Source organism: Carassius auratus, chromosome 45, assembly GCF_003368295.1.
Source record: "Carassius auratus strain Wakin chromosome 45, ASM336829v1, whole genome shotgun sequence".
NCBI classification, from domain to species: Eukaryota; Metazoa; Chordata; class Actinopteri; order Cypriniformes; family Cyprinidae; genus Carassius; species Carassius auratus.
This window is the reverse complement of record NC_039287.1, coordinates 4418195-4429131: the sequence shown is the minus strand read 5'-3', so window position 1 is coordinate 4429131 and position 10937 is coordinate 4418195. Positions and strand designations below refer to the sequence as shown.

At 42.5% G+C, this 10937-nt stretch overlaps 1 pseudogene; it reads left to right on the top strand.

Moving 5' to 3' along the window:
• Nucleotides 1-425: 425 nt before the first annotated feature.
• Nucleotides 426-10937, top strand: part of LOC113062682 (translocation protein SEC63 homolog) — a 19626-nt pseudogene continuing 9114 nt past the window's right edge.

Genomic DNA, 10937 nt, shown 5'->3' with positions numbered 1-10937 from the left:
AGTCAGTCTTGTTGCATTGAATTTTGTATTGCAGTTTCAATGCACTGTCACAACAAATTTACATTTAGGCTTTTGTTTTTAGGAAGTTCTGCCGGTTGTAACTTTTGCTAACCATTATAAGCTGATACATTTCTACAAAGTGCATATAGTAGCACATAAAGAAAGAGAGAGGTTGTTGTAAACCTAAAAGCTTTTGTTAAAAGCAGGCAACAGAACTCGTTAAAAGCAGAAATGCGTGTTCAGCCACAGCAGTTACATGTTGCATCCCTGATCCCTGCATTCAAGCACTTTTATTCACTGCAAACAGGGGTCAATTGCTCTGTTGTTTCCTGACGATTATGCATTTCAGCACAGCAGTCAGGAGGACAATAATGTTGTGCATGACTCCAGCAAATAATACACACTAAGGGTGCCGCTGACAGCCCATGGAAAAGCACAAGAGAGGCCCTTGTCCACAGAGCTGGGGCATCAAAACCGGGGCAAGACAGTCCCCATCTATGGGAATAGAGAAACTGTGCACTCTGCTTTTATCTGTAAATCTTTAAACCCGAGATTACAGCTGGCCTTCAGTCATAAAAACCCACTTGTTCCTGGTACTTGCTTTTTGCACACCTCTGCACAATTCAGCATCATGCTTGATGTGAAGTAAATCAAACACAATACATGACACATATATGCTTGCTATAAAACATAACACTGATCTGCTATATCCAGTTGTGATCCTAAAGTCCCAGGGCTGCTGATTGCAGGAGAGAAGTGTAAATATCCCTCCATCACCAGAGCTGAGTGCTAACCTCTTCACTTATGGTTATGCTGTGCTATATAAGAAAATAAAAAACTACTTTATGTCTCAAAACTCCAAGGTAAATCTGTGGGTGAGAATATTGTGTCTGTATCTGTTCTTCACTCCCTCTGGCGTGTTTACTAGACTGCCACTTTCAAGCAGATGGGAGGAAGGGAATCTGTCACAACAACCAAGCTTGATCTGTATCTGTGAGGGAAACAACTGGGGTCAAAGGTCACAGAAACCACAGTATTCCACCAGAGTCTCTTGCTGAATTGAAAACTGCACTGAAAAAAGACTTGTATGGCCCAATAGGAGCACAGTAGGAGCACAGAAAGGAAGCTCTAACTGGGTCATTCTCAAAAAATATTGACTTAACTAAATTAATAACTTATCAGTTAATAACTTATCAATCAATAACGTCTTCAGAGTGGTGGGAATATTTGAACCTTTTCACTTAGCACTTATGGAACAGCAGCTATATAGCGTTTCTGATGGGGTGTATACTGTATATCCACTTTACTGCACACATTTGGGACAGAATAAGGACTTTCTTCATGATCGCTATAATTTGTGCAGTATTGTTCATTACTGACATTTCATTAATTCATAAATGTTAAATGCTAGAATCAACATGAGTATTTTGTCTATTGTTAAGTTCTTGCTAGATGCATGACTCATTACAATAGCATTCTGTGTTATAAAATAACTGCTTATTAAAACCAAGGTTGATGTCACTATGTTCTGTTTGCATCTATATCTTTATTTGTGCATTTATGAACTATATCATTGTCAGGTAATAAGTGGGGATGTTGTGTTTAGCCCCCCCCCCACACACACACACATAAACACTCTTTTCAAAGAGAAGCTTGTAACGCACATGATATCAGTTCACAGCATATCATGACTTCTAAAAATGACAAATTATCTATAATTTAATTTCAAATAAAAGGAAAATTAAATGTGAGTTGAAACCAAGAAGCTCTAAAAGATTTTAGAATATTTCTCTGCATCCTGAAGGCGCTACACCTGTGTTTGCAGTGTTGCTTTGACCATTTAAACGTTAATTACACAAACAACATGTTTACCGTACTGTCACCTACAGTGATTGATTATCCTTTATTTATATATTGTAGACATTATTACTAAGTGAAGCAAAATTTGCCGAAATATCCACTACATACAGTAAGAGCGCACAGTTTATCTGTCTATCAGATGTGTGTCAAAGCTGTTCATTACTATAGCATCAGTAGACCAAACAAATCGTAAAAAAAAAAAAAAGTTTGTTATATCGTGCTCACAAGAATACAATTTTAGTTAAGTCAAGATCACAAGAAAATATTAAGTTGTGATCACGAGAAAACAACTTTCGTTATGTTGCGATCACAAATATGATTATAATACATGGCCACTTACGACTTCCGTAGTAAATAATGCAGTTGCCCTTATTTAATATTCATTATATGGAGGTAAATGGAAAAGAAAATGGCATCAAAATATTTTCTGAACAAACATTTTGTGCATCATAATTTCAATTTATGACAGAAAAGTTAAGAGAAATGTTTGTTGCAATATTTTGAGAATGACCCATTTAAAGAGTATAGTCATGCAAACTTTTTCACCGATTTATCTGTGCTGATCCCATCCTGTCATTCCTCCTCAAAATGCCAACCAAGTTGACAAATGGGATTTATTTCTAAGCAGTCTTTCCCTTATTTTATCTTTATTTTATTTTTTACTTAATCTCCTTGACATCTTTAACATCCTATCGCACTTGCAGTTTTATTTTGTGTACTTTTATAATTTCTATATCATCTATGGTTCCATTCTGTTGTAAGTACAGACACTTGGAATTCCTTAAGGCTAATGCTTAGGAAAGGTTATATATAAATATTCAATTTCAGTTTTAACAAAACATGCCTTCAATAACAAAAAAAGCAACAGGGGGTCCTAAATTATATGTTCCTGATCACCTTCACACCTCCTCTCTCAATTATTTTGCCTTTTACGCCTCTTTTACAACTGTGCAACCATGGCAACTTGCTTTTAAAGACTCTGCGAGGTGTGAGCTCCAGGTGGAAGTCAAGGCCAGGGAGAGGACATAAGCCCAACACCTGACATTTGAGCTGTTCTGACTCGTATAATTGAGGAAAGCATGAAAACATTTTGCCATGAATATGGATATTTTGCCACAGGCAGTCTAAGCAATATTCAAAATGTATACATGTCAGTCGTGGCTCATTTGCATAATATCACATTCTTTCATTCGCAGGATTTTGGACTGACTGAGTGTACACAGAAATCACTGCCAAAAGCTTCCCTCATGACCCACCTTATTTATCAACCACTGTGTGCACTGCGCATCAAAAAGACAGATGTGCTTTAGCTGACAGTGCATGCAACAGTAATTCACTAGATTTGGGTCAACTCAAATGGAAAAATATTAGCAGTAATACCTAATGATGTACACAGAAGCACAGGTCATACAGTGATCAGTGTCTAAAATCAATGGCATGACTAACCCACTGCCTCTTTACTACTTTTTAAGGGAATGTAATGGCAAAGACAAACCCCCCCTGTGTCGATGTCTGTCAGTCATTTATGGCTCAAGTATGTTAAGGTATTTGTACATATGGTGTTCTTGCTTCGATTAAAGTATGAGATTAAAAAAGTGAACTAAAATAAAAATGGATAAATATTTATTTGGGCTGTCAAACGATTAGTCGTGATGAATTGCATCCAAAATAATTTTTTGTTAACATGATACATGTGTATACTGTGTATCATTTATTATGTATATACTGTATAAAGACACACATCCAGTATATATTTTTTAAATATTTACATGTATATGTATACATGTATGTTCATATTTATATTATATATAAATGTATTTAATATATAAACCTAGCATATTTTTATGAAATATCTTCATTCATATGTTTTTATTTATATATACATGTACATAATAAATATATACAGTACACACACACACAAATGTATTATGTAAACAAAAACTTTTCTTTTGAAAACGACTAATCTTTTGACAGCACTAATATTTATTAAACTCAACATCATAAAAAAATGATACTAAACATTTCTCAACTCAATTTTACATATATAATTTTGGTAAACAATTGGTCTGTTGCATTGCAATTAACCATTATCCCTGCGGATGCATGGCCAATCCAGCTCTGAGACCTCTTTCATTTGGATTTTGCACTCTCTCGGACTGCTAAGCCTAAACATTGATCGTTGACATTTCCAACACATTAGGCTGAACTGCCTTCAACATCACAGCAGTCTCCATGGGCACTGAGAAAGCATTGCTGTGACGTGACTGCCAGTGGCAATGGAGGATTATGGGTCCTTGTAGTGAGGGCCCGAGGTGGTGCTAAGGGACCACAATATTAAAACTGGGATCCACAGAGCATGTTAAGCTGAATTGATGGCTGTGCACTGTGACAAACACATTCCCAACAGCCTGTTAGACTTACCTGAGGAAGAATGAGGCTGCTGAGCTGGTTTTTGTTCTGGTACTTGTGCAGAAGTAATGTGTAACAACATTGAGTTTTACATAGTAATTAACTCAAATGATATATAGGGAATTTGAATAATTAATCAAGAATTTGATTAATATATATCTCAGATGACAGTTACATTTAATTTTATTGATTATGAAAAATAGCTCAATTGCCAATACCAATACTAATCACAGGGCACTGTAATTTACTCATTAATATGTCAATATTAGATTCTTCATATCAATTATTGTGATATCTCTTACTGTAAATGCAGATCAAACCGTGGTATGTCCAGCACACCACTGTAGACCTATCAATTTTCAATAAAGTTATCACGCCTTATAATTCAAGGAAAAGTATTCTCTGGCCATGAAAATATTATCCTATCCTTATGATAAATTTAGTTTCTAAATTTAGAGCTTGTAGCTAAAGACCAAAACATTTCAGTGACTCGTAATGTGAGTGGGGTGGAGTCCAAAGTCAATCATTTTATATATGGGTTTTTAATAATTCAACTAGTAATACATCAAACTACAAATCACACAGAGTAAATATGCGTACGAAAATACAGACAATAAACATTTACCAGACATAACGGAATCCAAATAATAGAGAGAGAGAGAGAGAGAGAGAGGGAGAGAGCGAGAGAGAGAAGTGTAGAAAGCGAGAGAGATCACAGAATGAGCTCAGGTATGAAAATCAGTCAGTAAACCTTAGTGGAACCAACAACGAATCAAATAATAGCAACACTTTAAAGCAGCATTTAAATCTCCATAGAAAACGATACTTGCATGGCCCAGTGGGTGAGCGTGGTACCGGCGACGCACGTGTGATGTCACGTGGTCCTTTGAAAACTGCGCGCGTGGGCCGGAGGCCGTGTGACGCGCGTGCACGCTGCGCTGGATCTTGGCGTGAGCGTGGAGTCACGTGTTCCTTTGTTGCAAAGAGGTGTTCGTTCATCTTCGCGCGGTATTTGAAAGGTTCAACAAACAATGTTCCAGAATTCGTCTTCATTGTGTGGAGAGGCGAATCGTTGAATAAACTTAGTAAAGAAAAGAAAACAAAACAACGAAAATGAAAGTTTCCAAATGAGCCATGAAAATGGCTTTCCTCTCCTCAGTCTCAGGGAGGAGAACTGAGCGCGGCCCGAGGCCGCGCGGAGCGACGTGTCCGAGAACGGAGAACGGGAAGAAGAGCAAGAAGAGCGCAAGAAGAGCACAAGAGTGGACCTTGTTTGGTCAATTCTTATAGCTTGAAATAGTTCACGCCCATTTTCGAGGGAGCATCCAATGAATGTCCGCGATCTGAAGCGGAGGGAAAGTTCCTTTGTCTCGGTTGAGACAAACCCCTGATGATTTAGGGCCTGTCCGATTTCATCAGGAATATTAAAGCAACTTCATTATTCCAGATTAAATACATTTTTCATTACTTTGCTCTAGATAAATGGGTCTGTCAAAGCATGACGATTAGAACAAGACTAAACATAATAGGTATATGTGATCAAAACATGAAGTTACATTAAATATGTGTAATTCTACATCTGAAAGATTTGCTTAACACATGATAACACTGCAGATGTTGGGAAACATCTAAATGTACCAAAAGGGAATACGTAATACATTTATACAGCATAAAAACTAACAGGTAACAAATTCATTCCATAGAATGCATTGGGGAGAAGATTTGGCTTCTCTCCTCTCCAGTGTGGTCGTAAACTTTACGACCTGCAAAAGTGGGGGTTGCAGAGACATGGCTCTCTTTGAGGAAGTTAAAGTGAGGAAAGACATTTCCTAAAGTATAAGCTTGCAACTTATACTCTTCACATAACAAGGATTAACCATTTTATGCAATCCATAAACATAATTAAAATACATATTAATAATAAAATGAAAGTAAGGAACTTATACGAAAAGTTCCTTTGTCTCCAGTGTTGGAAGAATTTGGGTTGGGGGTTTTCGTTTCTTCTTTGAAGCTCGCATGGGCATCGTAAATAGTTTAAGTCCAGCCAGGCTGGCATTTAGTACCAACAGTCTGAATTTATAAAACAGAATTTAACCCATGAATCGCTGACCTGCATATCTGTTACATCTCCCCCTTTCGTCAGATGAAGTCCCTGTGTGGACATCATCGGACGGCAATCATCCCGGATGGGCAGATGACAGGTGAATCGTGATGGTCATGCAGCAGGTGGGTCATGATGACAGGTGGTTCCTGAAGCTGAGGATTCAGCTTGGTGAGGTTCGGTATTGTCTTTGACTTTGCATCCCTTTTCCGGGGATTCCATCGGAGACCTCCAGCCACAGTTGTCGTGAGTTTGGCTGTAGAGGTTTGCATCTCGTTGAGTATCCTGTATAGGATGAAGGTCACGCCAAGAGTAAGGGCGGGACCAATGACGGTGGAGATGCACCGTGCAGTGTCGGCAGCAGTCCAGGCTAGGACCGCAGATGACTGGTTCAGAATGGGCTGTCGAGACAGTGCTTGGAGGGCTGTATCGACAGGAGTAATGTCAATGTGTTGGGTGGTACCTTTCAGTACTTGGTCCAGCAGGTTGGCACGGGTGGCGGTGTCATGCTGGTCGTAGGTCAGCATAGCTGAGCGCACAGGAGTGTTGACGAGCCATCTGTTACCCACAATCTCTGCTTGCGTTTCTGTGACTTGTGTACGAGGCTTGGCTTCGGCAGGGCAGCGCGTATCGCTGACCCAGGGTTGCAGCTCGCAGATTCCTTCAGAGTTGTGTCTGAGGAAGGGTTTGCTAAGGCAGAGATAATGAATGTCTTTGGTTAAAGTACACATGTGCATGTTTGGGGCCAGGTACAGCTGTGTGTTGCTGTCGTGGTAGGCCACCACATTTGGAATGTGTGTTTTGGTGTGGGTGTTGCTCTTCCACATCCTGACACTGACAATGTCTTTAGGTCTGTAGACTTGGTTTGACTCGCTGATGAGTTGGTTCAGGAGCACGTTCACTTCTCTCTGTTTGGGGTTTACGTGCCGTAGGAAGGCGCTATCCAGAGAGTTGGCCAGGTGCATTCGTAGCAGGTCAGCTGGCATGGTGATGGTGTAAGACAGCACAGTTAACACAAGGCTTAAGGGTATCATGTATGGTGGGGTTTTACTCGTGGTTAGGCTGTCTTTGGAGGAGCTAACCTCCCACAGCATGTCTGTTGTTAACGCTGTAAACAGCTGAGTCTGGGTAAAGTCCTTCTGGAAGACAGTAAACAGTGGTTTCAAGGAGTTTACAGTCTGGTTCGCTGCATTGACACTGGACATAACAATGTTAAACATTCTGGCGGCAGCAGCAGCGGCTCTAAGCAAAGCTCCCGGGAGCTGTTTGGAGCGGTGGTGGTGTCCACCTAACTCCATTTGTGTAACCGTCACTTTCTCATATTGGCTGAACAGGTGTTTGACATCGGCCTCCGTGTGAGTGAGGGAGTCCTCTCTCCATCGGAACCTTGTACAGCTGTATTTGGTTACAGTGCTGGGGTAGTGTGCCCTGTCATCGGTAGTCAGGAGTCTCAGCGGTTTTCTCGGTGGCAGCTGTCCTCTCTTTGGCTGACAGCACGGCACGGCAAACCACAGCAGCATCCTGGTACAGATAATAGGGAGAGAGAGAGAGAAAGGGGAGAAAGAAACAAACAAGGCCTGTCTTTGGTTGGACAGGACAGTCTCTTTGCTTCGTGGGCGGCGACTGGGTTTAGCTCGCCCTCGCCCATGTTTTGCCACATCTTGCTGCTGGCATGACGCTTGCCTCAGTGTTGTGTCAGTGGCTCTGGTGCTGCGTGGTGCAGCACATGCTGCGTCATGGAAATATATTGGCCTTATCCCCCTTTTGCTCCGTGGCATTACACGCCCTGGCATTGTGATGTCAGACGGTGCACAACCCACAATATTGTTCTGTGCACGCAGCATGGTTTGTGTATCATGCAGTGGTCTGGGGCTTTGGTTGTCAGTGACTGTAGACTGGTTGCCAGGGTGGATGGAGGGGTCTGAGAGGTGGTAAAGTCATTATCAAGGTTTCAGAAGCCCGCATGTCCGCTATGTTGGTCTGTGTAGACAACGGAGCCTGCGTAAGCGATTCTGAGGTAGGCAGTTTAGCTAGTAAAGTTCTTGTGCTGTGTGTAATCACTTCAACCTTGAATGTGGGTGGGTGGGTTGGGAGTGACCACAGAATGTTGTTTAGTGTGCCAGTTTTGGCAAGGGTGTCAGTGTTATCTTCAAAGTCCTCTTCTAGACTTGGTAACTTTGAGTGTCCTTTTACCTTCTTCCAGTACACGATCACATTGTGTGTTTTTGTGATGTTATCACATTGCTGGAACAGGTGTTGGTGTTTGACATGCTTGTTTGCAAGTGTGAGTCCGAGTTCCACACATTCAGGTGAGGATTGGAAGAAACCCAGCGTGTGGTGTAAGGTTTGACCACCTTGCAGGTTGAGCCGAACAGCGACCCCTTTGGTGTAGGCTGGTACCACCGTACCCTGTTTGTTGACTAAGGTACAGAGGCTTGAACTTGGGCCTGTTGTTAGGGCGTTGTACTCATGGCTGGCTGCTGGGGTTCCCGTGACCTCTGTGACCTGACCGTCTGGCTCTGTGGGAGTTCCCGTGACCTCTGCGACCTGACAGTCTGGCTCTAGCAACCTGTGTGGCTGGAGAGAAAGAGGTTCTCGCACTTGAGCAAAGTCTTTTAGCTGTTTGAAGTTCAGAAAAGGGTCAAAGTGTTCTAGCAGGTCTTTGTCGATGAGCAATGTATGAGTGTTCATTGGTGGGACATACATGGGATGTATTAGACTCATCGGAACGAATGTCAGGTGAATGGAAACAACCTGTTCAAACTGGATGTCATCCTGTCTGTACACCTGTACATTCAGTTCATAAGTTTGAGGTGTAAGAGTTCGATCTTGTCTCTTAGCTTCAAATTGGAGTCTTTTGAAAAGGTAAGATGAGATCACCGTCAGGTTTAATCCTGTGTCGATCAGGTCTTCCCTGTTGACTCCTTTTTGACCCACCCCCTTTTTGACAGGGCTGCCCAGGAATGTTGGCATTAGGGCAGGTGGGACGATCGGTGGGTGATGAGGACCGGTCTTGTGTAGCTCGCTGCGAAGGCAGGTAGTCAAAACAGCATTTTCTGGTACCTTGTGTTTGTGGTACCTGGTGTGAGGACCTGTGCTGTCTCGTTCAGTTAGCTGTAGCTGTTGACTGTGGAGCTCGGGCAGTGTTCTGGGTGCTTGGCTCATCTTCCTTGCGAGTATTCATGTGAAGAAGATCTTTCAGCACCCTCAGGATCTCTGCTGTCTCAGACGTGGCTGCACTGTGTTGCCCTCTGCTGGCTTGGAATGGTATTGACTCTCTGTAAAGATGTCTGTGACTGTGGTGTTGTAGAGCGCCATCTAGGGTTAACTCCAAGCAGTGCTCAGAGACAGAGACGTTGGGGTTTTTCACAGTCTTTTCACAAATAGTCTTTTGCTTGGTGCAAGCTTTGTGGGCTAAGTTCCGTAACTCTTGTGTAGTCCTGTTACGGGGACACGCTGGGACTCTGAGATGAAAACTCCAACTGGCATGTAGGTTTGGGAGGAACAGAGTTTTTAAGTTGAAATCCTGTTCCATACCTGGTTCGTTGCATGCTCCGAAGTAGGTGTTTCGTAGCGGACTACAGAAAGTCTGTGGGTTTTCAAATCGGCCCTGTTTGAGGTCCATAGCAATAAGGAGCCCATGGTCTGAGTTTGGATCAGAGAATTCAAGAATCAAAGTCTGTAGCAGTTGCTGGTAGTACGCTTTGACAGTCTCTGGTTGACGATCCAGAAAGCAATGCACATCACGGCTGGCCGTGATTTTTAACAGGTACAATGTGTTCACATCTGTCACGTTGGCGACAGTTTGCAAATGAAAGTCAACGGCTTGTAAAGAAGCATGAACATCATGTCCTCCTGCAGGATCTGGAATGAATGTAGAGATGCTTCTGGCTAGCTTGTGAAGTTCTCTGTGAGCAGTGCAGGGTTTGGTGACATGCGTTCTCTGGAAGGGTTCTCTTCCCTCCGTTGTTGACAGATGTTCTTGTAAGCTGGTTCTTGTTACACCCCCTTTTCCAGCTCTGGGTTCTTGGCTGAAAGGGTTGGAGTGGCGGCCCGGGAGAAATTTTGTGGTGTGCGTTTCTCCGATCCAGCCACTCTGTAACCTGTGAGATTGTCTCAGTTCGGTTGTGAACAGTGTCAAGTTCATCTTGGAGCTTGTTGAATTTAGCTCGGGCCGCTTGCAAGTGTGTTTTGCAGGCCCAGGTTTTATAGTCTCTTTCTTTCAATTCAGTCTCTGCTCTTTTTAGGAGAGCGTCACCTTGCTGGAGTTTTTTGGTGAGGTCTTTTCTGGCTTCTCTCTCCAGCTGTTCTCTTTGATCCGTGTCGAGGCGAAGATCTTGCAGGGCATTGTGAAGTCTTTCAGCTCCTTTCTGTAGCTCTGGATCTGTGTCGTCCTCTTTCTCGAGCTGGTTCTGGGTCTCGAGGAGAAGCTGATCAAGATGACTCTGGGTTAGGGCCTGGTCCTTCCAGGCCTCCTCCGCGATGTTGCTCCGTTCACTGAGCCGTGCCTGGGCGACGATAATGGGAACTGGGCTTCCGAAGATCCTGGCGAGTTCTCTGTAGTAGT